Raw genomic sequence first — 27166 nt, 5'->3', positions numbered from 1 at the left:
ATACGAAAAAGTAATATTCACACTTTGTTTACCTGCCATCCTATGACACGTGTTTCGCTATTTTTAGTTCTTCAGACAGAAATTGCTGATAAAGACTAAGTAAAGAGAGTTTGTATATTGGTGGTTAATAAACAACCATCCAGTCAGTGCCTGACTAGTTGGACTTAGCTGCACTACAGTAGAAGTCACAGTTACAGTTAAAATGCAGTGTTGGTCTTACGACGCGCAGCGATGCCGCTCATGTCGTCACCGGTAGGTGCGTGGTAGTTTGGCGATAGACTGAGAAATCACCGGTCCTGATGCACCGTTCGGAGCAAACCGGCAACGTGGTCGGCCGTTCTCCCGTAAGAAATACATTGCTCTATGCTATTTACACTGCATACTAACTGTGGCTGTTAGTATAGTTCTTTGATTGCTACTACTGCATATAAACATCATCGTCATCATGATATCTGCACTCATTCACTAATCCACATTAACATTTTGGTTTTACAATTGATTGTGTCACTTGACATCTTCTACAATTTCTCTCTATTCGTTCCTGTTTTTGCTTATGGTTACCCATTCTCTGACTCCCATCTTCTTAAGGGCCTTCCATTGTCTGGTTCTCCCATCTTGTTTTGGGTCTTCCTCTTGGTCTGCCTGATATAGGTCTCCATTTGGTAATTTTCTTTATAACTGCTTCTGGATTTCTTCTTTCAATATGCCCCATCCATCTAAGTCGTTGTGCCTTGATAAATCTGACGATGCTTTTTTCTTTTAAAAGTTGTCTTACTTCGTGGTTCAACAGTCTTCTAAATTTATTACTACCTAAGTTTGGTAGGCCTGCTATCCCCCGAATTATTTTTCTTTCTAGTATCCTCAATGTGTCATCACATTACTTCATCTTTCTGTGTCAGACACATTACTTCATTGCCCTATGTAATTACTGGTCTATTTGCTGCTCTGTAAAATTTCAGTTGAGTATTCTGTGAAAGCTTCTTATTTTTGAGGAAGTTGTTTTATTTCCAGTAGGTTCTGTTTCTTGCCTGGATTCTTTCATTGATTATGTTTATATCATTAGTTCCATTAACTGAGACCCCAAGATATTTACAGAGACCCCAGACCCCAACCTTTTCAAACTCATATTCGCCCATATTTAAACTTGTCACATTTACTGAATTTTTTCTTGAGCATATTAGGTATTTTGTTTTATTTTGATTTATTGCTAAAACTCTTTTGGATGCTGCCTTGCATAACTTCGCAAATTCTTCATTTAAACTGTTTAGGTTTCTGCTAATCAATGATATGTCGTCAGCATACGCCATAAGTTGCGACGTCTATGAATTGTACCTTTTATTTCTGTAGCTTATATTGTTCCTTCTACAGCGACATTAAATAGTGACGTTGATAGAGAGTCACCCTGTCGTACTCCAGTTGCTATTTGAATATTTTTGGTGATTCCTTCATACAGGGTGAGTCATGAGAAACTGTACATACTCCTACCTCGTATGCAGGCCTTTATGGGAATAACAAATGACCATTAAAAAGTGTCTGCTCCCATTGTTTAATAATATACAGGGCGAGTTGTTAATTTTTACAGAAATTTGTATTCATCATAATTTTTGAATAGTAAGATCGATGTGTCTCTTATTTTGGTCAATCGGTACACTATTACCACCCAATCAACTGATTTATTCAAACTAGAAAAAAATTAAGGTCTTTAAAAAATTAGTTCGTTTTGTCTTAGAAAAAAATTTCCCCCTGTATACGGTTTTAGAAAACTCTAATAAGAATGTTACAAATTAGACAAAGAGATAGATTTAAAAAAATTTACTTTTATTACCAAAATTATTTTTTTTTTAACAAAAGTTTTTGATTTATAAGTAATAATACTACCACTTCTCGTGCTATACGTTTTAAATAATAGAACCTTTTTAGCCAATTTCCAGAATTTTAAAAGGAACAGGTTGTTTTGAATAATACTAAAACATCATCTTGTATAATATTTGTTTGTCAAAAAGGAGATAAACAAATAAACCTAAATTAAACAAAAATAAAAAGAAATATTTTTCCCGTCGATTTTTGCATCACTGGCTTCTCACCATGTATTAATACTATGTATGTGTATAAAAATGATAATTTGACATTTTCGTTGTTTGAATACATAATTTGACTTTTCGTTCGCCATCGTTATTATTTATTTGTGTTTCTTACACTGTTTGTACTTTTCTGCATTATCATATTTTACAAAATAATTTGCCGAATCTACTTGCCAATGTAGCCGCCCGAGGTATGTACTTTATGCACGATGGGGCATCACCACATATCTCAGTTTTGCTGTTCGTCAACATCTTCATATAACTTATGAAAATAGGTGGATAGGACGCGGAGGGACCTGATTTTAACCCTGTCGACTATTTCCTATGGAAGTCTCAAAAAAAATTGTTTTGTTGTTTTATTTGTTTCTTAGGTTCTTTTATGTATCTATGTATACAATTGTTGTACACACATACATATTGTTAAATTTACTTAAGCATGCAAATAAATCCGTTTATGTTCAATGTTCTACATAATATGTATTTTCTTTTTGTTAATTTAAAAAATAAATTTGCCGTATTTTGCCTTTTGAAGTAAAACTCGGAGAATTCAATAAAACGACACTACCTATGAATCACTAAACAAATACTAGATTTTTTTTATAAAAAATTAAGTAATCGTGTGGGGAAAAATAAATATGCCATTTTAATTGCCTATTTGTGCAATTTGTAAAATTCTTATTAGAGTTTTCAGTAACCATATACAGGGTGAAATTTTTTCTAAGAACAAAACGAACTAATTTTTTAAATCCGGGCCTGATTTTTTTTTTAGTTTGAATAAGTCAGTTGATTGGGTAGTAACTTATAAATTAAATATTTGTTCAAAAAAATTACTTTTTGTAATAAAAGTTAATTTTTTAAATGTATGGTTCACTTTACCAAACTTTTAATTCATAGTCAAATTTGATTTTTTTTATAAAAAATTAAGTAACCGTGTGGGGAAAAATAAATATGCCATTTTAATTGCCTATTTGTCTAATTTGTAAAATTATTATTAGAGTTTTCAAAAACCGTATACAGGATGAAATTTTTTCTAAGACCAAATCGAACTAATTTTTTAAAGCCGGACCTGATTTTTTTTCTAGTTTGAATAAATCAGTTGATTGGGTGGTAATAGTGTAACAGTTGACCAAAATAAGAGACACACCGATCTTACCGTTCAAAAATGATGACGAATACAAATTTCTGTAAAAATTATCAACTCGCCCTGTATATTATTAAACAATGGGAGCAGACACTTTTTAATGGTCATTTGTTATTCCCCATAGGGGTCTCCATACGAGGTAGGCGTATGTACAGTTCCTCATGACTCACCCTGTATGTTATTACTGCAGCCATCGATCCTTCCATTGTCATTTTCGTAAGCTGTATATAAGCTAGGGAGTTTTAGGAGCGGCTAGAATTATAACGATGCTCCCTGTTTTGCGCATGCGTGTTCTCAACTCCAATGTTGCCGTTTCCTAGATAGTTTGAAGGACAAATTTTGTCAAATTAGGTTAAGAAACAACTGACACAAGAAAGGTGTCTAAGTTCATTTGTATTTTGTATTTTTTGTCACATCTTTGTTTAGATATTTTTTATATTATGATCTAAGTTGTATATAGGGCTTTTCATTCACAGTCATTTGTTTCGAGCTTCTGTCATGTGTCACATAACATTAATATATCTACGTCATACGTTATTGGCATATCGATGAAAAGCCCTATACTCCAGAAAGCCACTGCGCATCCGCTAGGAAAAATATTCTAATTCGGATTTTTTGCACAATCTTACTCAAAAAGGACTCCTTTTAACAAATTTCCATGTTGCCAGGACCAAAAGGTGGTCAAAAATTTTTTAAACGTTTTTTTTTGTTTTTTTCCTAAAATTATTTTTATTGCATGGAAAAAAGTTTTTTTAGGTTTTTTGGATCATTACAAACAGAAAAGGTCTTTAGTGACTTTTTTCTAAAAATGATAGTTTTTGACATATAAGCGATTAAAAATTGAAAAATTGCGAAATCGGCCATTTTTAACCCTCAAAGATTATGTGAAAAACTGAAAATTGAATGTTGCCAAGGTAGGTAGATATTCTTTAAACATCGATTGATGAAATCCCGAAGAGTTTTTTGCAATACAATATTCAAAACTCCTTTGTTTTTTAATTGCGGATCAAGCGTGCGCGACACTATTTTCCACCGACAGTATGGTGCAAATGAAAGGAATAAATTCGTTACTTCGAAAATCGGCGACTTTGAGGAAAAATCCCGAAACAGGTCGATTTTTATTTTTAAGTTATAATATTGTGGCATATATGGTATACTAGTGACGTCATCCGTCTGGGCGTGATGACGTAATCGATGATTTTTTTAAATGAGAATAGGGGTCGTGTGGTAGCTCGTTTGAAAGGTTCTTCAATTATCCATCAAGTAATGTAAACATTTACATAATTTTTTATACAGGGTGTCCTTCTACTTCTTTTTTTGTCAAATAATTTAATTTAATAAAATTTTTTTGGACACCCTGTATAAATAATTATGTAAATGTTTATATTACTGAATAGATAATTAAAGAACCTTTCAAATGAGCTAGCACACGACCCCTATTCTCATTTAAAAAAATCATCGATTACGTCATCACGTCCAGATGGATGACGTCACTAGTATACCATATATGCCACAATATCATAACTTAAAAATAAAAATCGAGCTGTTTCGGGATTTTTTCTTAAAGTCGCCGGTTTACGAAATAACGAATTTATTCCTTTCATTTGCACCATACTGTCGGTGGAAAATAGTGTCGTGCACGCTTGATTAGCAATTAAAAAACAAATGAGTTTTAAATATTATATTGCAAAAAACTCTTCGGGATTTCATCAATCGATGTTTAAAGAATATCTACCTACCTTGGCAACATTCAAATTTTCAGCTTTTCACATAGTTTTTGAGGGTTAAAAATGGCCGATTTCGCAATTTTTCAATTTTTAATCGCTTATATGTCAAAAACTATCATTTTTAGAGAAAAGTCACTAAAGATCTTTTCTCTTTGCAATGATCCAAAAAACCTAAAAAAACTTTTTTCCGTGCAAAAAAAATAATTTTAGGAAAAAACAAAAAAAACGTTTAAAAAATTGTTGACCACTTTTTGGTCCTGGCAACATGCAAAGTTAAAAGGAGTCCTTTTTGAGTAAGATTGTGCAAAGAATCCGAATTAGAATATTTTTCCTAGCGGATGCGCAGTGGCTTTCTGGACTACTATTATATGTCCTGTTTTATTTTTAAAAAGGATTCCTAAATAAAAGTTTATTCTCAGATACCGATTATTAATGTTTTGGCCCAAATCAATATGAAAAAAAAAACATTTATTGAAGCTGGAATTATTACAAAAAGTTTGTAAAAAGGAATTTAAATATTATAATTTGTAACTAATTTTAAATTGTTAGTTACGATAATCAAACATAAATTTTCTTTATAACTCATTTACTTCCCAGACATTTTTGTTTAGAAATAAATATTTTTAGTAGGTATAGATGTAAGATGTAATTTCAATTAATTTGAATGCACAAATATCATGCTTGAGAAATTGTGGAAAAGTTTAGGATTTGTTGAAATTCTGGAATCAAAAGTACACTTCAATGTAACAAATATATTAACATAATATATGGTATTAAAAATATAAACAGGTTAATACAATAAAACAAAGGTTTTTGAAGTTTTAATCCTTCTATGTATTAGATAGAAATCTATAAAATTTTGAACCAAAAACATTACACTTTCATTTTCGTACCATCAGCATTTAAATATACTGTCAAGGAAATTAATAAAAAAACACCATAAAGCTAACTATTTTCCTGTTTTTATTTTTGTCTTTTAAAATAATTTCTTTGTTCATACATTTTTGCTAGGTGTGGAAGTCCTTTTAAGGGAATGAGATATAAAATAAATTTTAAAGGATACCTACTTGAAACCAAACACCAATATCATGTATGTATTTATAAATTTATTAAAAAACTGCTAATAATAATAAAATACTTAACATCAGTCACCAATATAATACAGTGGAACCCCGATAAGTCGGCCTCCATTAACCCAGAAGTCCGGCTAACTCGGACCGATTTTCATCGGACAAAACAAAAATTTGTTCACTTTGACTAAGTTTTTTACCAAGAAATAAACAATACTGTATACAACTGTAAGTAATTTGGATGTACTGTGCATAATATGTATTTCATGTTTTTGCAAATATAATGGAGTTTATCTGTAAGTATACCGTATTTTATTCATTTTTACCATATTCTCTGGTTAACCCGGATTTTCGATACCCCGGATCAGCTGAGTTCCCGATTAATCTGGCTTATTGAGGTTCCACTGTATACCTATTTATTTATAAATTTAATAACAAACTGCAATCCAATAAAAATAAAATTATAAAAACAAATTATATGTATCAACATTAACCTACATAACAATGATGTTCCAATCATGTTCGAAGCAGATACTACTACTAGTAAAAGCATAGGTACGATAAAAACATTCTAAATTTCATGTTCTTTGCATTCTTGGAATAAATATACTAAGCACATTCGTGTACGTAGCATCTTTACGTATATCTTAATAATTTGAAGTCTACAATCTACAACTCAGAGATTGGACATTCTTAATGATACACCCTGCATACATGTATGTACACTGCGAGGCTAAGTTAAGGATATAGAAAATGTATGCTCATTTTCATAGTTGATTTTTCCGTGAACAGATGAACGGATTCGGCCAATTTTTTTTATTATTTTAGATATTTCTTTAGGATTTACGCAGTTGTGGAAAGATTTACTCAAACTTATTTTTTGTACTTATACCAGGTGGAAGAAAAGGAATGATTTTCATATGTTAAGTTTAAAAACCCCTGTAGGGTGAACGAGATACAAATCTAAGTATAGATCGGAATCGTATTGTAGTCTTATATTTTGGGAACATTTTGTTTTTTGAATCTCCCTGATATCTTTAGAAACAAAGAAATTAACAAAGAAAATAGGTGGTTTTACTCCTTAAGATGTGTTTTAAGTGAAACAAAACTAAATTAACAATAAAAAATAACAGTTAACAAAACTTTACAAACAGAAAGACACATAACGTAAACAGTTCTTGTCGACAACTATAAGAGTTATTTATCGACAAGGTAAGCGGTATGCACAGCTCAACATAAGAGAGACGAGATTGTTTAATGAAGGCTCTGTGATGTTTTGGGGTGGAATTTCCCTGAAAGTAATATGGACTTGGTGTCTACGTGGAGGCTCTTTAACTAGCGAGAGGTACATTACACATATTCGTTTTCTTGGAACACTCTTTTCCTTTCGTACTATATATAAGAAATAATTTCATCTTAGTGGTATGATAAGACATGGCCTCCTCAAATATCGCAGTCGTTAGTTAAAACACATATTAACGAGTAAAACCGTCTAGTTTCTTTGTTATTAAAGATACCAGAGAAATTAAAAAAAATAAGGTTCACAAAATACAGGACTACAACATAGTATCGATGCATAACCACCTTTTTACCTTTTCCTCCCTATCGGGAGTCTCAAACTTTTGTTTGGGTTAAAACACATGTTAAACTAAAAAACTGTCTATTTTTTTTCTCTGATTCTGGCCTTGGTTAACTAGAACCTTTAGCCACGTAATTGTATAACTTATCACTATCGCAAAGATATTTTTATATATATTTATATATATTTTTTATATATTTATATATATATTTTATATATATTTATATATATTCACAAAACATAAGACTAGAGTTTTATTTCAATGTATACTCATTATTGCACCTCGTCCTCCCTACAGGGTGTTTCAAACTTGACATATGAAAAACATTTCTTTTCTTCCACCCGGTATAAGTACAAAAAAGAAGTTTGAGTAAATCTTTGGACAACTGTGTAAATACTAAAGAAATATCTAAAATAGTAAATAAAATTAGCGGAATCCGTCAATCCGTTAAAAAAAAATCAACTATGAAAATTAGCATAAATTTTCTATATCCCTGACTTATGCCTCGCAGTATATTTTTTATAATATGTACAGACAATCTAGGTTACTAAATTACAATTTTTCTAAAATAATTGCATTCTCTAATGTAAGAAAATAATTGGATAAACTGCAAAAATTGGTGGGGTTGTTGAAAAGAAAAATATGCACCAGCAGATAATTAAAAAAAGAATGTGTGTGTACTTTGTACGCACGTAAGAAGATATTCTTCTACTATATAATAGGTAATTTAAACGAAGTAAATATACTTAAAAGGTTATTTGTATTTTATTTAAAAATCAAACTAACTTTCTTATCTACCACTTTCAAAAAATTTTTATTAAAACAACCAAAAATAAAAGAAATATGAATCGCCCAGGAATTGAACCCGCAACCTTCCAATCTCAGTGCTAACGCATTTCCCACTACTCCAGCGAGGCCCTAGAAATATACATGTAAGTTTCGGATATAATTACACAACACGGCGACATATAGTGTAAAAATGTTATGCATAAATTTTAGTATTTTACTACAGGGAAAGACAAATCCAAAAACACAAGAATTATAATAAATAATACATTTCCTAAAACCACTAATATATTCTTTTAATGACTTATTTGCACGGTTACAGATACATACATACCTATCTTGAAAGATTAGCAATGAACTACATACTGTCAGAACTACATACTGTCAGTGTGCGCAGGCGCGCGGATCATGTACAATTTTACCCTCAATCGATTCGCCGCTAAAGAAGAATATCTTCAAAAATTCGCAAAATAATCATTCGCACACTAGTTTCCTAGAATTATTATTATGGTCCAAGAGCTGTGAGACATTTTTGAGTAGGTATTTTAGGCAACCTGAAAATTTTTCAGATGACTCTTCCATGATAGCCTAATACAAAAATGCCGGTCTGGCTGGAGGGTAGCGGTTATTTTCCCCAAAAATCCCCCCCCCCATTTAAAAAAAAGGGTAAAAATTGTTATTACAAAAAATATCATTGACATGACTTTAAAGTAAATTTAAATATTCAAATATAAAGAAAATAAACAGGCCAGGAGGTTTGAGAGCGATTTTAAATCTGAAAGATACTTGCATGGGAGCCCCAGGATTATTTTCAGGGGATGATCTGAACTTCAGAAGATTTCATCTGAATCTGTACATATTATTAACGAGTATAAAATATACAACTATACATGCATACCTATGTACATTCCTCCGGACAGGGAGGTGCAATTGTTATTTTGACAGGGCATTTTTTAATATTAAAAATAAATACCTATTCTAAAAAAGACAGGTTTTTTTTGGTGAAATTTTCCAACTGCCAGGTGATTAAACAAATTACGCGTGCATGTGAATGAAAAGGGCTATATGTAACTCTTCAACACGTAACATGTAACGGAAATGGATGGATACTAACAGATTTTGCCAAGGAATTAAAAAATATTAAATTTAAGCAGATTTTTGTAAAAATTTTAATTGAACATTGGTCTACAGATGAGATGGTGCCTTTTATTGGTAATTTATTAATAAATTTAAATTATGATTTATGTTAGTCGTATGTTGTAAATATTGATGGTATAGAAATGTCGATCGACGATAACATGAACTGCGAAAATCACGAAGAAACCGACACGAAGATAGTTCATCACGTATGTAAGCTTAATACATTAGCAAAGACCAATGTTCTTATTAAAACTTCTGATACAGATGTTTTAATAATTATGCTTGGAAACATGGATCATCTCCAAAGTGACGATCTGGAGATTTTTATGGAGTATGGTACTGGAAATTCTAAAAGGTAAATAAATATAACGAAGCTACATACGGAATTAGAGCCATTTTTATGTACGAATTTGCCTGCATTCCACGCATTAACCGGATGTGATTATAATTCATCTTTTTTCAAAGGGCAAGATAAAACCTTTTAAAATATTAAAAAAAATTAATTTATCAGAAAGCATTAACGGATCTTGGAGTTGCCCACGTTACCGATACGCGCGATGAAATTTTCGAAACTTTGGAAGAATTTGTGTGCGAAATTTATGGTACAAAAAATATCAAATATCAACACAGCACGATTTTAAACATTCTGCCGAAATTATAAGTCTAATAAGAAAAATGAGCCTTTTAAGGAAATATTGAAAAAGTGTGATCCATCTACTTTGCCTCCGTGCAAGCCGGATTGAGACAACATCTGCTAAGAACTCAGTATATCACGAGAATTTGGCGAATCGCATAATTGCAAGTCCCCAGTTCTTTAACACCTAACGGAAATGGATGGATACTAAATATGGATAAATTAGATTTTAATTGGTTTGAGGGAGATTGTTTGCCTCAATCAGTTTATGATGCTATAGTTCATCAGCGAACCAAAGAGAATTTCAGAGATATTGCTGAAGATAAGCTTACATACATGTTCTTTTTATAACTGAAATTTTTTTTAGTTAACTCAATTTTCTGCTTCCTCGTGTGCCTTATCGTTTCACGACAATGACGATCATCACGGCCCATTTTATTCTGTCTGCAGCGATTCTGAAGAGTTCTATTGTTGTTTTTAACACTCCACTACTTTAAATTTTTCAACCAGGATATGCATCGTCTTTCTGGTTCTCTTTTTTCTTGCACTTTTCCTTTTATAACCAATCTCATCACGTTTTTTATTTCTTAGTATATGACCAAAGTAGCTCATTTTTCTTTCCTTCATAGTGATGAGTATTTCTTTTTCCTTTTTCATCTTTCTTAATGTTTCCGTGTTTGTTACGTGTTGTGTCCATGATATTTTTTACATTATTCGATAACACCACATCTCAACAATGGCAAGTCTTTTTTCAGATGCGCCCGTGATTGTCCAGGTTTCGACTCCGTATAAAAGTACAGAGGATACGTAGCAACTCAATTAATTAATCACTAATTAATTTTTCATTAATTCTAAATATTTATTAGAACTATTTACAGATCATGTAGAAGAGGAATCTGAGTCTCGAGGGGAGTCTGACGAAGGAAAAAATAATGAATATTTAAGCTTAGATGAGGATTTTTAAGAAGAAGTACAAGATTCGGATACATAATTAATTTAGTTTATAGTTTTATACTTTTCCACCTATATATTTTTAATAATAAATTTGTCTTTTTCTATCATATTTACAAAATCTATTGTATAGTACATATTATTTTCCTTTAATTAATAAAAAGTTACTTAAGAAACTAAAATATATAATAATAACTCTAACGTTTCGAGGCACAACAACATGGGTATCGCCAGGTCACGTGATTTTTCTCGAGCGAACGGACTCGCTCAGCTACAATATAGGACGCAAACAGCTATCGGTATACGCTCTTTCTCACACTGCTGCTTACCTATAGCCCTTTTCATTCACATGAACGCGTAATTTGTTTAATCACCTGGCAGTTGAAAAATTTCACCAAAAAAACCTGTCTTTTTAGAATATTTATTTTTAATATTAAAAAATACCCTGTCAAAATAACAATTGCACCTCCCTGTCCGGAAGGAATGTACGTACATAGCTATGCATGTATAGTTGTGTATTTTATGCTCGTTAATAGTATGTACAGATTCAGATGAAATCTTCTGAAGTTCAGATGCACCCCCTGAAAATAATCCTGTGGCGCCCATGCAAGTATCTTGCAGAGTTAAAATCACCCTCATATCGCCTGGCCTGTTTATTTTCTTTATATTTGAATCTTTAAATTTACTTTAAAGCCACGTCAATGATATTTTTTGTAATAAAAATATTTACCCTTTTTTAAATTTGGAGGGGATTTTTGGGGAAAATAACCGCTACCCTCCAGCCAGACCGGCATTTTTGTATTAGGTTAGCATGGAAGAGTCATCCGAAAAAATTTCAGGTTGCCTAAAATACCTACTCAAAAATGTCTCACAGCTCTTATGCTATTACTTACATATCATAAATTATGGTTTTATAGGTAGTAAGACAATTGAATTGATTTAGACTTGGTATCTGCTAAAGAAAAAATTACTATTTTTTTTATTTGAACTTATTTGAACTGTATACGTTTACCTATATCAATTTGAATACAATAAATGTCACACTAGGTTGCGAAGTTAAACTAGATCATATTATATTTTATTTCTGTTCGTGGATAATAAATCACATTTTAAATACGCAGGGTGCATGGAGAATCGGAAAACGAAATAAATCAGTATTGAAATTAATAATTGTTTTCTTACAGATTTGTCGCATAACTCTAAAGTTATTAACGAAAACTATACTTTCTTTCACGTTAATAATGAAACGTTGGGTTTATGCAGATCATTGTTGCCAAACCTCTCAGGCACGTTCTGCTACATACTAGACTAGACTGTCGACATACGATTCATTCTAATCAGACAGCGTGGCATCGGCGCGCTTCTATCTTCTTCTTCTTATTGCGCCGTCTCCTTTCGTAATTATTTTTGTTTGTTCATGCACCGAAGTACCTCATGGGTAGAAACCTTTTGTACCCGTGGAACTCTCAGCATACATCTCAAAGGCATCTATTCTCTTTTTCGTTTCAGAGTCCATTGTCCAACTTTCACAGCCATATAGCAAGACAGAAAACACATAACATCTGATCATTCGAATTCTGAGCTCCAGACTAAGGTCTGATCTTGTAAAAATGTTTTCATGTTCATTAGTGTTTTCCTCGCTTGTTCGATTCTTGATAGAATTTATTTTTTTGGGTTACACTGGCTATGGACATTTGCTTCCAAATATTTTATGGGCGTTACCTTCTCTATTACTTGTCCTTTGGCATAAAAATGTACGTTTATTGGTGTCTTGGAGAATACTAAAATTTTAGTATTCTCGTTTTGCGCTTCTATCGTCCATAAGAGATACGTAGTCGTATCTCTGCAACAGAGGCTTAAAATGTCTAAGACCCGCACTGGGCGTTCAAAAAATCATCAAAATGAAAGACGCCAATAATAAGGAAAAGAAGGACAAATATAAAATAACAAAAATAGTCGAAGACTTCTACAAAACCTTGTACAGCTCGCAAAGCCAACCTAATGAATCAACAAAGGAGAACGTCAAAAGAAAAATAAAAAACTTGGGATCAGAAATACTACCAAATATAAAGGGATTCGAAATAGAAAGAGCTTTAGAAGAACTAAAAAATAATAAAGCTCCAGGACACGACGGTATAATTCCAGGACACGAGCTCTTGAAAACAAGCAAAAAAGTAACAATCCCTATACTAACAGAGCTATTTAATAAATGTCTCCATAACAGCAAGATCCCTGAAGACTGGAACGAAAATCTAGTAATACTTTTACACAAAAAAGGGGACAAAAATGTGACCTACAGAATTATAGACCTATATCGTTGCTCAGTCAAGTATACAAACTACTTATGAGAATTATTAACATAGTCCGTTCTTTAACGGTAAAATATTGCAAAACCTCTAAATTTTAAAGAACCGCTTGGATTGACATGAAATATGGCATATACATAGCTAACAAGTCAAAGAAAAAAAGTGATACTGTGCCGATATGTGCTTTTGCCCTGGGGGTGGTTTTCACCCCCTCTTAGGGGTGAAAAAATATTCGTCCAAAGAAAGTCAGGAAATGGATAAACTGGCTAATTTTAAGTAACTTTCGTTCTATCCAGTTTTTTCACTAAGTCAATACTTTTCGAGTTATTTGGCAGTGAATATGTTCATTTTTTCAACAAAACAACCACGCTTTTAGACGGTTTTTCGCAAATAACTTAAATAGTAAGTATTTTGTCGAAAAAACATTCATAGCAAAAATATAGCCTGTAAAATTTTTTAAAAAATGGTGTATATGTCACGTCTCTAACACCTAGTAGAAGCAGAGTTATAGCTAATGAAAAATAGGTTCATATTCGTCAAATTCCAAATGGAATACTTTAACGTGAAATAACCAAAAATGAAGCACATTTCGGGGAAAACTCATTACAACTTATTTAAAGTGTTTAAAAAAAGCTTCATTTTGTTTTATAAAAAAAGAAATTCTAGCATCAAAATTAAGCAAGTTACGCTCAAAATAAAGTTAGTCCCTTTTGGTTTTGGTAAAAAAATCGAGAAAATCACCCCCTAGTTAGTATCTTAAATAAACTTAATCGTTACGACTTCACAAGTTTCTTGACTCGCGTATATATTGTTTATATGATCTGTAAGTTTCATCGGTTCAAAGTCCTTATTATTGAAAAAGCTGTAGTTAAAAGGGGTTGAACGAGTCACTGATCACGAATGTATGCAAATTTGGAAACACCAAATCTCAATAAATTTTTGTCTAACAGAAAAACAAAAAAATTGATGATATTCAGAAAAGCAAATCTGATTTTTTTTGTTTTTCGAGATTTTTGGTATCTCTAACAATTTTTAAGTTATTTTGAAAAAAAGCGTATTTTTCAAAATTTAAATTTTTAAAAATTTTACTTTGAAACCAAATTTTTTCAAAAATAAGCACTTTAAATCGATGAAACTTACATATCATATAAACACAACATAAGTAAAATAATTTGTGGAGCGGTAACGATTAATTTCATTTAAGTTGCTAATTAGGGGGTGGTCTTCCCGATTTTTTTTTTGCAAAAACAAAAAGGAACCAACTTTATTTTGAGCGTAACTTGCTTAAATTTAATGCTAGAAACTTTTTGTAAAAACAGAAATTAAGCATTTTTAAATACTTTAAAAAAGTTATAATGGGTTTTCCCAAAAAGTGCTTAATTTTTTGGATATTTCACGTCGAAATATTCTATTTGAAATTTGGTGAATATGAATCTATTTTTCATTGGCTATAACTCTGGTTCTACGCGATCCAGAGACCTAACGTGTACACCATTTTTTTTTACTTTTTTATAGGCTATATTTTTGCTAAGGACGTTTTTTTCGACAAAATATTTACTTTTTGAGTTATTTGCGAAAAACCGTCTAAAAATGTGGTTATTTTGTTGAAAAATGAACATATTCACTCGCAAATATCTCGAAAAGTGTTGACTTAGCGAAAAAGCTCTATAGAACAAAAGTTACTTAAAATTAGTCAGTTTACCCATTTCCTGACTTATTTTGGACATATATTTTTTCACCCCCAAGAGGGGGTGAAAGTCACCCCCAGGGCAAAAGCACACATCGGCACAATATCACTTTTTTTCTTTGACATGTAAGCTATACGTATGCCAAATTTCATGTCAATCCAAGCGGTTCTTTAAAATTTAGGGCAAAAACCGTGAAAGAATGGACTAACAACCGGTTGACCTACAAAATGGACAGTACCAACCAGTGGAACAGGCTGGCTTCCGCAAAGGATATAGTACATCAGACTATTTGCTGACAATGAGAACATTGATAGAGAATGCAAATGAATACCAACTACCCGTATTTCTTGCCTTCGTAGACTATGAAATCCGTTTGATAGTATCGAGATGTGGGCCATAGAACAAGCTAATAATAACTGTAGAATAGATTCGAGATATAGACAGCTAATACATAATATATTAAAATGCAGCTATGATAGTACAACTAGACGAAAATACAAATCCCATCCCCATTAAGAGAGTCGTGAGACAAGGAGACGTAATATCGCCAAAGCTTTTCAACCTAGTCCTAGAAGACGTCTCCAAACGAAAAATTGGTCAACCTATGGCATTAACGTTAATGGCAAGAAGCCAAACCACCTCAGATTCCCTGACGAGATTGTGATTATAGCGAGCTCATTCGAGGAACTGCAAATTATGATGGAGGAACTCGCAGGCAACTCCCAATACGTCGGCCTAAAAATGAACATGAGAAAAACAAAAACAATGACAAACATAGATGACCCCAGGCGTATAACTATAAATGGCAGTGAGATAGAAAAAGTCCAGGAATATATCTACCTAGGCCAAATCCTGAAACTTGACAAAGAGAACCAAAGTGCGGAAATTACTAGGAGAGCAAGACTAGTATGAGCAGGATTTGGAAAACTTAGTTGGATACTTAAGAACCGCAAAATACCTCAATACTTGAGGAGCAAAGTGTTCAACCAGTGTATCCTTCCTATCATGACATATGGATGTCAAACCTGGACCCTAACCAAGGCAAATATGAATAAACTAGCCACAACAGAAAGAGCAATGGAAAGAGCAATGTTATGTATACGACTGTCAGATAAAAAGAGGAGCGACTGGGTAAGATCAAAAACAAAAGTCGAGGACATAACAACAAAAGTTGCCAAACTTAAATGGAGCTTCGCAGGCCACACTGCTAGACAAAAAGACCAACGTTGGAATGCAACAGTACAACATTGGAGACCTTACCAAAGTAAATGACCGAGAGGAAGACCACAGATAAGGTGGGTTGATGATATTAAAAGAGTAGCCGGAACAAATTGGAAATATGTTGCTCAGGATAGAGACCGATGGAAGGAGTTGGGAGAGGCCTATATCCAAACGTGGACGATAGAAGGCTAAGAAGAAGAAGAAGATCTCTGCAACGTTCCGTTCTTAACGTGAAACGGTCTATATGTATTTATATAATAGTTCATCTACACTCTTCTTCTTCTTCTTCCAGTATGTAAGCAATTTTGCTTATTCCTTGGCGTGGTGTTACCTCTATGGAAGATTATAATAACTCCATCTCTTGCGCTGCCGGCCAATATTTCTTCTATTTTTATTTTTTTTGCTCGTGTATTAAATCTGTGAACTATTATTTGGAGGCTATCTTCATTTTGGGTTATCAATATTGCATCGTCTGCGTTATTTCATTATATTTTATTTCGTTATTCCCCACTCTGAATCCTCTTCACTTATTGCCGATCTTTATGACTTCATTATTCCCCTTGTCATCCATTGTCCCTCTCTCCCATTGCTTGTATCTATAGGTTCCGTAACCAATCCGCCTTTATTGTTTTGATAGACGTTTTCAAGTGTTTTTGTAATATCCAGCGGGATTTTTTTTACGCAAGAGATGTAGTACGTACTTTAAGTCTGACTCTGTCAAATGCTTTCTTCAAGACAATCAAATATAGAAATGTGGGTACATAATATATGGTAGTCTAATTCTGTAATCTGTAATGAATTCTGTAATCAATTTATTATAATTCAACAAAAATTCAAACAAAAACTTCTTCAGCGGATTAAAATATGGTATGGCATAATTACTTAAATTTTAAAATACATATCTTAAAGTCAAAAATTAAACTAATGTGAAAATTATTGTTAAAATAGACGAGGGCATTTAGCACAAAATAAATAAATTTTTAAATACAGCACCTAGAGACTTCCAGTTTTTTGCATTATGTTCAGGATGACGTCAGGAAAAAAGTCTACTATTCAAAAATAGGTGGAAATGCATAATTGCACTGAAAAGTGCATAAAATGCATCTGAAATTGCATAAATATAAAAAGAAAGTCAAAATCAGTGTACTAAGCAACAAAATTTATGATTTAGGGGGTTTTTGATGTCACTGAATACGATTAGGCAATCAGAACTAATCCCCGGATCACCTGGTGTCCAAGGTCACTGCAAGAGACGCCATCTTCTGGAGTTTCGATGGTTTTCGGCATTAAATCGATGCAAACGGATTACACACGGGTTTTAGGGGTCACTAAGTACTAATATGCCATCAAAATTTACCTTCGGAATACCTGATGCCCAAGGTCGCTACTAAGCCACGTCATATTTTGGAGTTTCGAGGGATTTCGGCACTAAATTGATGCAACTGGACCACTCGAGGGGTTTTTGAGGTGGTTAAACACGAATATGCCATCAGAACAGACTTCTGGATCACCTGGTGCCCAAGGTCACTGCAAGGGATGTCATCTTCTGGAGTTTCGAATGCTTTCGGTATTAAATTGATGCAAACGGATTACTTACGGGTTTCTGGGGTCGCTAAACACGAATATGCCATCAGAACCGACCCCCTGTACACCTGGAGCCCAAGGTCACTGCAAGGGACGTCCTCTTCTGGAGTTTCGAGAAATTTCGGTATTAAATTGATGCAAACGGATTACTTACGGGATTTTGGGGTCGCTAAACACGAATATGCCATCATAATTGAACTTCAAAATACCTGGTGCCCAGGGTCGCTACTACGGCACGTCATCTTCTGGTATTTCGAGGGCTTCCGGCATTTAATTGATATAACTGGATTACTGGAGGGATTTTGAGGTCGCTAAATACGAATATGCCATCACAACCGACCCCCTGTGTACCTGGTGTCCAAGGTCACTACAAGGGACGTTATCTTCTGAAGTTTTAAGGAATTTCGGCATTAAATTGATAAAAATAAATTACTCGGGGGTCTTTGAGATCGGTAAACACTAACATGCCATCAAAACAGACCATCGTAGAACCTGTTGCCCAGGGTCACTGCAAGGGGCGTCATCCGCTAGGCGAGGTTTACGGTACTATATTAATGCAAACAGATTACTTATAGGTTTTTGGGGATGCTGAACATGAATACCCCATCAGAACAAACACCGTAGGACATGGTGCCTAAGGCACGTCATCTTCTGGAATTTCGAAAGTTTTAAGTACTCAATTGATGCAAACAGATTACTCACGGGTTTTTGGGGTTGCTAAACACAAATACGCTATCAGAAGAGACACCGGAGCACCTGGGCCAAAGGCACGTTATCCTCTGGAGTTTTGAGGGTTTTTGGCATCAAATAGATTCAAACGAATTACTCATGGGTTTTAGGGGTTGCTGAAGACAAATACGCCGTCAGAACAAACACCGGAGCACCTGGTGCCTAAGGTATATCAGCTTATGGAGTTTAGAAAAATTTTGGTACTAAATTGATGTAAACGAATTGCTCATGGGTTTTTCGGTTTGCGGAATACGAACTCTACTATGTTGATCTTTTTATTTTTTTATATTATGCGTTGACGTTATTAGTGATTACTGTAATCACAAGATACTCCAGGATTCCTCTTGTAAGCCATATTCGTGTTCAACAACCCCAAAACCAAAAAGTAATCCATTTTTCATCAATTTAGTACCGAAAACTCTCGAAAATCCAAAAGATGACCTGCCTTAGGCACCAAATGCTGTGTGGGTTGGATCTGATGGCATATTCATGTTCAGCAACCCGAAAAATTCAAGAGTATTCCGTTTGAACTAATTTAGTACCGAAAACTATCGAAACTACAAAAGAAAACATGTCCTAGGCACCAGGTGCTCCGGTGTCTGTTCTGATGGCGTATTTATGTTCAGAAACTCCCAAAACCCATGAGTAATCCATTTGCATAAATTAAGTACCGAAAACCTTCGAAACTCCAGAAGATGACGTGCCCTATGTACCAGGTGCTATGGTGTCTGTTCTCATGACGCAATCGTGTTCAGAAACTCCCAAATCCGATTAGTAAGTTATCCGTTTACATCAATTGAACGCCGAAAACCCTCGGAACTTTAGAAGATGACCTGCTTTAGGTGCCAGGTGTTCCGAGGGTGTGATCTGATGGCGTCTTCATGTTTAGCAACCCCAAAAACCTATGAGTAATCCGTTTGCATCAATTTAGTACCGAAGACTCTCGAAGCTCCAGAAGATGACACCCCTAACAATAATCTTGGGCACCAGGTTCTAGGGGATTCGGTTCTGATGGCACATTCGTATTTGGCGACCTCAAGAACCCCTCAGTAATCCATTTGCATCAATTTAATGCCGAAATTTCTCGAAACTCTAGAAGATGACGTCCCTTGCAGTGTCCCTGGGAACTAGGTGCTCCGTGGGTCTGTTCTAATGGCATATTCGTTTTTAACGACCTCAAAACCCCCGAGTAATCCATTTGCATCCCTTTATGCCGAAAACCCTCGAAACTCCAGAAGATAACGTGCCCTAGTAGACATCCTGGTCACCAGATAATCCAGAGTTCAATTCTGATATCATATTCGTGTTAAAAACTCCATAAACACGTAAGTAATCCGTTTGCATCAATTTAATACCGAAAGCTCTCGAAACTCCAGAAGATGACTTCCCTTGCAGTGACCTTGGGCACCAGATGATCAAGAGGTCTGTTCTGATGGCATATTCGTGTTTAAAGAGTATTCAAAAACCCCCGAGAGTAATCAATTTTTATCAATTTAATGCCGAAATCTCTCAAACTCCAGAAGATTACGCTTCTTACAGTGAACTTGGGCTCCAGGTGAACAGCGAGCCGGTGTTGATGGCATATTCGTGTTTAGCGACCTCAAAAACCCGTAAGTAATCCGTTTGCATCAATTTGATAACGAAAGTCCTTGAAACTCCAGAAGATGACGTCCCTTACATTGGCGTTGGGCACCAGGTGATCCTAAGGTCTGGCCTGATGGTATATTCGTGTTTAACCACCTCAAAAATCCCCCGAGTAGTCCAGTTACATTAATTTAGTGCCGAAATCCCTCGAAACTCCAGAAGATGACGTGCCTTAGTAGCGATCCTGTACACCAGGTACTCCGGAGGTCAATTCTAATATCATATTCGTATTTAGCGACCCCTAAAACCTGTGAGTAATTCGTTTGCATCGATTTAATGCTGAAAACCATCAAAACTCCAGAAGATGACGTCTCTTGCCGTGACCTTGGGCACCAGGCGAACCGGAGATCAGTTCTGATGGCGTAATCGAATTTAGTGACACCAAAAACCCCCCAAATAATAAATTTTGTTCCTTAGTATACTGATTTTGACTTTATTTTTATATTCATGCAATTTTGTATGCATTTTATGCACTTTACACTGCAATTATGCATTTCCACCTAAGTGCCTCTCTTTTGCTGGTGTTTTTAGTGCTAAATGCCCTGTTCTAAAAAGAATGGCTATTAAACGACACGTTTGTGATTACCATTACACAACATACTATTTTTAGTCTACTTCTATAAAAAAAGTATGCATTAAATCTATTAAAGGAAAGAAATTTTTTATTAGGTAATAATTATATTTAATTATATATGGATGTACTTAAAATTTCAGATTATAAATATGATTCAGAAACAGTTTAATAATAAATAAAACGCTAATTACATTGAAAAAAAATATCGGTTTATTTATTATTTATGTAATTTTTTCGTGTTTTTTATGGAACTTCGTTATTGAATTCTAAACCTCGTCAATAATATTATATACAAAACAGGGCATATATACAGTGAGCACGTAAAGGTTGGAATAAAATCATTTTCTCGAGAATGAACGATTTTGGAAAAAAATTCCGAAACAGGTCAATTTTTATTTTTAAATTACGACTTTTTGGCATATATATCATACTAGCGACTTCACCCATCTGGGCGTGATGACGCCATCGATGATTTTTTTTAATGGGAATAGAGGTCGTGTGATAGCTCATTTGAAAGGTAATTCAATTCTCTATTGAGTAACATAAACATTAACATAATTCTTTATACAGGGTTTACAAAAATTTTTTTTAATTATATTTTTTGACATGAAAAGAAGAATGCATGTAATTAATTTAATTCAAAATACGCTTACTGCTCTCAGAAAACATAAAACAATGTTTATTTGAAAAATAATCATTGCTTTTCGTTTAAATTAAATGTTCAAACTGTCAAGGAAGGTGGGTGGCCGCATTCATATTGAATTTAAGCAAAAAACAATATTTATTTGTCAAATAAACATTATTTCCTGTTTGCTGATAGCAGTAAAATGTATTTTGAGTTAAATAAATTACACAGATTCTTCTTTTTAGGGTGATAAATTTAATTAAAAACATTTTTTGGACACCCCGTATAAATAATTATGTCAATGTTTATGTTACTAAATGGAGAATTAAATTACCTTTCAAATGAGCTATCACACGATCCATATTTCTCATTTAAAAAAAATCATAGATGACGTCATCGCGCTCAGATGGCTGACGTCACTAGTGCCAAAAAGTCGCAATTTAAAAATAAAAATTGACCTATTTCGGGATTTTTTTCCAAAATCGTCCATTCTCGAGAAAATGAATTTATTTAAACTTTTACGTGCTCACTGTATACAGGGTGTCCAGAAACTCTACCGACAAACGAAGACAGGAGATTCCTCAGATAATTTTAAGATATTTTAACCCAATTCACCTAGTCCGAAAATGCTTCCTAAAGGAGCTAGAGCTCTTTGAAGATGGCGTCTTGTAAGTAGTTTTTCTTAAATAACTCCAGAACGCTTCTATTGAGAAAAATGAAAATTGGTAGACATATTTATCTTCCAGGGATAAATCGACTTCATGTATTGCGAATTTCTAGTACCGGTCATAGACGTCCATTTTGGGTAGGGCAACAGTTATTTTATCGCGTAACTTTCTTATCTTTAATTTTTAAGCATTTTTGACTCTGTATTATTAAATTTTGAGACATTCTACAACTAAAAGGTACTCTTGTTTTAGGTCGATAGGATACACCGTTTTCTAGAAAAAACGATTTGAAAATTTTTCTTTTTTTGAATTTCCAAAAAAAAAATTCAAAAAAAAACTATTGAGAAATCTGAAAACTGGTACGTTTATTTATATTTCAGAAATAAATCGATTTCATTAACTGCGAATTTCTAGTACGGAACATATGCGTCAGTTTTGGGTAGGTCAACGGTTATTTTATCGCATAACATTTTTGTCCTTAATTTTTAAGCATTTTTGACTCTAGATTATTAAGTTATGAGGTATTCTAGTACTTAAACTTACTCTTGCTTTAAGTTAATATAATACACCGTTTTTTTTTTGAAAATTTTTTTCAATTTTTATTCAATTTTAAAAAACGAAAAATTTTCTCTTCGATTGTTCTAGAAAACCGTGTGTCCTACGGACTTAAACCAAGAGTACCTTTTAGTACTAGAATACTTCACAATGTAATAATCCAGTGTGAAATATGCTTAAAAATTAAAGACAAAAAAGTTATGTGATAAAATAACCATTGCCCTACCCAAAACGGACGCCTATGATCGGTACTATAAATTGGCAATGGATGGAATCGATTTATCTCTAGAAGATAGATATACGTACCGATTTTCGTTTTTCTAAATTGAAGCGCTCTGGAGGTATTTAAGAAAAACTAATTACAAGAAGCCATCTTCAAAGAGCTCTAGCTCCCTTAGGAAGCATTTTCGGACTAGGCGAATTGAGTTAAATTCTCTTAAAATTATCTGAAGAATCTCCTGTCTTCGTTTGTCGTTAGAGTTTCTGGACACCCTGTATAACAAGGCCAACAGAGTGACTACTGACAATATTTGTAATAATACAGAAAAAAATAAAGGCTAAATCCGCGTCATGTAATGGATTAACCACCAAAAATTAAAAATCCAGATAATAGTCTCTAGCAGCTAGGTTGTAAATCTATGTATAAAACTATGTTTTCTTTTAAATAAAGCGGTTTTTAAAAACCTGTCTTAAGCTACATTATTTGTTATTTTATTAAAAAAAATCTCACATTGAGATTTTTAATGTCAGATCAAGTGCGAATAATAGTAGGTATCTATGTTATAGTCAAAGCACGAATTTCAGGCACTCCTAGGTTTGACTAGGCAATCCTCAGGTCTGACTGACGGTCTTAGTCAAAGCCCAAAATAAATTACAGTTTCGGCCTTTGACTAGTCAAACCTAAGATAGACTAAGTCGGTCAGGCAAAGGTCGAAATTTAATTTTATGAAATCAGGGTTTGACTAGTCAAACCCCGATCAGCTATTAAAATGTCGTAATTTGTTAGAGTAGGTTTAATAAAACGTCATTTTTTAATTTTAATGTTTATTTTTTTTATATTGTCATAATTAAAATAAAAAAATTAGTGTTTATTCTCACATGTTGAGGCATTATGGCATTTAGAGTTGCACAATACATTAGACCTTTTACACTTACGTAATTTGAAAGAGCATTTCTTATTGCAGTAGCATATTATAAATTCTTGTCCTCCAAATTTAGAATCTTTTGTACTAATTTCTCTTAGAGACAGAGACAGCTTAACGTCTGGAACATCTTTGAAATTAGGAAATTTTTCTTGGCATTCTCTTATTTGATTTCTTAAGGTGTGTTTATTGTTCCGTATTTCGTACCAACTCTATATAAACCGTCAACTGTTTTATCTTGTATGCTACTCAAAATATTTATAGCATCCTCTTTGGCTCAATCAAAGCTGGGGATAGGTATTGTTAGAGTTTTTCCGATCGAAATTGGAGGACTTTTTTTTTCACTTAGTTGCTTCATAGCATTAGCCTGGGCATGAAGGCCTTCAATCGCATTTCCTTTATTTATTTTAATCATTTCTGTCTGTGCACAACGCATTCTCGAACGCGTACCAAGAAGATGCTCGAAATATTTTGGGTATCATACAAGATAAAACAATAATTGACGGTTTATATAGAGTTGGTACGAAATACGGAACAATAAACACACTTTTTTCAAGAAATCAAATAAGAGAATGCAAAGAGAATTTTCCTAATTTCGAAGATGTTCCAGACGTTAAGCTGCCTCTGTCTCTAAGAGAAATTAGTACACAAGATTCTAAATTTGGAGGACAAGGATTTATAAAATTCCACTGCAATAAGAAGTGCTCTTTAAAAACCATGAAAGTGTAACAGATCTAACGGTTTGTGCAACTGTAAATGCCATAATGCCTCAACATGCGAGAATAAACACTAATTTTTTATTTTAATTACGACAATACAAAAATAATAAACATTACAATTAAAAAATGACGTTCTATTAAACCTAATCTAACAGTGCCGGTTTATCCACGGGGCGCATGGGGTGGTCGCCCAGGAGCCCGGGCCCCGGAGGGGCCCAAAAGGCCCATTCCTTTTAATTATAAAAAAATATAGTCGCCAAATAATCTACATATTTTCGGAAAATAATCTCATACGCAGATACGCCAATACACTGCAAACGTCTATGTTCTATTGTTACATCTCTTCACGCCTATACACAGTGGCGTAGCCTAGCCCCACAGGGTCAATGTTTGTGGCGGGGCTCTTTTCCAAAAACTACAGAAAGTTGTCAGAAAGACGTCTCGAATTGCAGTGAATTTTGCATGTGAATCCAGCCCAGCTTGGAAGCAACTAGTTATTTCAGAACTGTTCAAAGTATCTACCTACAATTTTTTTTCGGCTTCTCCTCAAAGGTGGAATTTACTGAAAGAAAACGGCAAATGTTGTGTAAAAAGATTAATTGAAACTAGATGGTCCGCCCGATTTGACGCTGTAAATGCATTAATTAAAAACTACGGATCCATCAAAGGTATTTTTCCAGTTAAGCAATAATAGAGATGAAAAATCAGCAGTTAAAAATGAAGCCAAGGCACTGTACAATAAAATGGATACCTTTGAGACAGCTTTATTGACACTGATTTGGGCAAGAATTTTGGAACGAGTATATGCAACAGGCAAACCGTTAGAAACTATGGACTTAAACGTAGAACGTGTCAAGTGGAGTAGAATTAATTGCATTTTTTGAGCTTTGTTGGAGACATAAGAAATAAGTTTAGCGAAATTGAACAAGAAGCGAAAACTTTCATTTGCGAAGGCGAGGATATCTCAAACATCTACTAAACAACTGACCTTCAAAGAACAAAGAAAATAAAAGCATTTTTCAAAGAAGCAGCTGAAAGTCAAATAATTTTAAAGGTGTAAGAGATATTCAGAATTGAAGTATTTAATGTTATATGCGACAATATTACTCAAGATCTTTTAAAGAGAATTGAATGCTACAAGGATGTAACATCAGCTTTTATATGTTCTTTTACGCTAGATAAAGAAGAAGTCAAGACGTCAATTAATACTTTATGCGAGAAATATAAAAAAGATGTTGATGAAACCAAAGAGAACTTGCATAATGAAATTACCCATTTTGTAACGTTATGCCAAAATTTAAATAATAGTTATTTATGTATTAAGAGCGAAAAGTGATACATTATTGCTTGAGAGTAAGGAGAGCGGTAATTACTCAAAAGCAATAATGTCACTTTGCGCTTGTAATACATACAACATTTTTTCTACAATCACTTAATAAAATGAAACTATTTTTAAATCATTAACTTCATTGTAACTATTTTATATCTGTCATTATAATGTCATAACATTAACTTTTATATCTTTCAGTTTGAATGTTCAATGTGTTTGTATTGTATGGTGGTACGGTTGCTACGGAAGACGAGCGTAAAATCTTCTTCTTCTTCTTCTTTTGTTTTTGGTTTCGCTGCAAGGCGATTACCAGCACGATTTATAAGCGATCTTGACGTAGTCTGGCTCTAAGCCATACCAAAATCGCTGACTATGTTCTTGTAAGGAAGCTTTTGATGAGGTGTGATGATTATAATTAAATGAGATTAATTGGGTCAGGTTAAGTATGATTAAAAATTAAAACATAAATTAAATGACAAATAGCAACATAATATAACACGGATACATATAAACAGTTGAGCCTTGCAATTTGTAAGCTTATTTTGTTAATTGCTAGAAAACGCATTGCAGTTTATAAGCTTATTTGGTTAATTGCAAGAAAACGCATAATTACATTGACTGATTCTTCCGTTAAGGAACTTAGAATATTGTATATAGAGAGCGGTGTTTTGAAGTTCATGGAAATAAATTTTGTGTATATATCAAAATTAGGAATCACATTAATCGGGCATTCAAAAAAGATGTGGTTTAGATCCTCGAGACGACCACATTCACAAAAAGGATTATCTTTTATATTCATTTTATACAGATGTTGTTTTGTTAAACAATGGCCTGTGCGCATTCTAATGATGGTGGTAGTGTGTCTTCTATTTCTATATGGAAAATTTGAATACCAAGGTTCTGTAGGAAAGAAGTCTTGAATTGTTTTGTATTGCGAAGTCTTCTTATGGACTAAAGATTTCCATTTTTCTTGGTACTCTTTTGTAATTTTTCCTCTGATGACTGATAGGTAAAGACTGGATTATATGCAAAATGCATATGCATATATATGCTGCATATTTCTCATGTTTTTCATAAATGCATATGCCTTGCATATTTGGAGATTTAAGAGCATATAAATGCATATTTTGATGGGAATTTACTCTACCCCATTTAAAAATAAGGTATATATTAGTAACATCAACATCCATTAAAATAAAATGTGAAAGTAAATATTTTGCTGTTAAGCTCCTTTGTTGTTGTACCCATAAACATAATGGGCGTTATTTATA

The 27166-nt window shown here is 33.5% G+C and overlaps 1 protein-coding gene across 1 annotated transcript in view; it reads right to left on the bottom strand.

The window, feature by feature from the left end:
* LOC126883100 (medium-chain acyl-CoA ligase ACSF2, mitochondrial-like) overlaps nucleotides 1–27166 on the bottom strand; it is a 131853-nt gene that overhangs the window by 71123 nt on the left and 33564 nt on the right. The gene's annotated exons all lie outside the window — the stretch shown is intronic.

The sequence above is a fragment of the Diabrotica virgifera genome, chromosome 4 (genome assembly GCF_917563875.1).
Source record: "Diabrotica virgifera virgifera chromosome 4, PGI_DIABVI_V3a".
Taxonomy (NCBI): Eukaryota; Metazoa; Arthropoda; class Insecta; order Coleoptera; family Chrysomelidae; genus Diabrotica; species Diabrotica virgifera.
This window is presented reverse-complemented; position numbering and strand designations above follow the sequence as displayed.